The 1,418-nt window shown below is 32.3% G+C and overlaps 1 long non-coding RNA gene across 1 annotated transcript in view; it reads left to right on the top strand.

Annotated features, from left to right (window-relative positions):
- Positions 1 to 495, top strand: part of LOC138906640 (uncharacterized) — an 830-nt gene extending 335 nt beyond the window's left edge. The window contains exon 2 of the long non-coding RNA XR_011414149.1: positions 108 to 495. This is a non-coding gene — a long non-coding RNA (uncharacterized lncRNA). The remainder of the gene's footprint in view (positions 1 to 107) is intronic.
- The last annotated feature ends 923 nt before the right edge of the window (positions 496 to 1,418 follow it).

The following is a 1,418-nucleotide window of genomic DNA, read 5'->3' as shown; positions in this document are numbered from 1 at the left end:
TAATTACCGGCCAAAAATATCTTTTAATTCCAAAAATACTAATTACTTTTGTAATGACAATTGGAATGATATTAACTCCTATTTATTCATTATCTATGTCACGCCAGATGTTCTATGGATACAAGCTATTTAATGTCCCGAAGGATTCTTTTTTTTATTCTGGACCGCGAGAGTTATTTCTTTCGATCTCCATCTTTTTACCCGTAATAGGTATTGGTATATACCCGGATTTCGTTCTTTCATTAGCAGTTGACAAGGTCGAAGTTATTCTATCTAATTTTTTTTATAGATAATTTGGATGACTGAAATAAAAAAACCTATGTTTGTTTTGAAAAACATTCTTGGACAATGAAAAAAAGAAGACTTTTTTTCTTCTCTTAACTCTTAAGTTAAGTAAAAACAATGAAATTGAACTACATATGGTAGAAAACCGTGTGAATCAAATATTGTATTGATGATTCACACGGTCCGCACGCTGGTTCATACAATGCGCCGCCCGCTCTTGTATTTGTAATAACTTGTCTTGAATTCAATTAAATGTTGATGGAAAAGAACCATAACTATGTAACCCTATTCCTAATAGATTGACCCCAAAATAGCATATCCAAATTATAAGAAAGCCTATAGACGCTACAATTGCAGAATTTGCACCCCGCAAATTTCTATTTGTTCGAGTATGTAAATAAATTGCAAATACAATCCAAGTAATAAATGCCCAAGTTTCTTTTGGGTCCCAATTCCAATACGACCCCCACGCTTCATTAGCCCATACCGCTCCCGAAAGGATTCCTATGGTTAAAAAAGTAAATCCTAAACTAATAACCCGATAACTCCAATAATCCAATTGTTGAATCAATTGGGACCTGTAATAATTTTTAGCAGAAAAAAAATAAGTATTTTGTAAAACATTTTCACCCAAGAAAAATGACTCGTTTAAAAAACCATTGCTCTTATAAAAAAGCTGTCTGTTTTTTCGAAATGTAATCACTAGAAGTGCTACTGATAATAATGATCCACATAAAAGGGCTGCATAGCCCAATATCATCATACTTACGTGCATTATTAACCACTCGGATTGAAGAGCAGGTACTAATATTACAGATTGGTGTATTTCAGTTAAAATACCTGACGTAGCAAAGCCTTGGGTAAAAATAGCACTAGGGCCAATTATTTTACTTAAAATTAAAACATTTTTTTTGAAATACGGAATTATATGAATAAGGGAGAAACTCCATGAAAGGAAAATTAATGATTCATATAAATCGCTTAGTGGGAAATGTCCCGAAGAAATCCAACGAGTAACTAATAATCCTGTTATACAGAAAAAGGTAACTATTATGCCCTTTTCTGATGAATCGTATAGTTTTACGATTTCATCGACTAAAAGGGTTATCAAATGAATTGTAATTACAATTGAA

This window comes from Nicotiana tomentosiformis, chromosome 2 (genome assembly GCF_000390325.3).
Source record: "Nicotiana tomentosiformis chromosome 2, ASM39032v3, whole genome shotgun sequence".
Classification (NCBI taxonomy): domain Eukaryota; kingdom Viridiplantae; phylum Streptophyta; class Magnoliopsida; order Solanales; family Solanaceae; genus Nicotiana; species Nicotiana tomentosiformis.
This window is presented reverse-complemented; position numbering and strand designations above follow the sequence as displayed.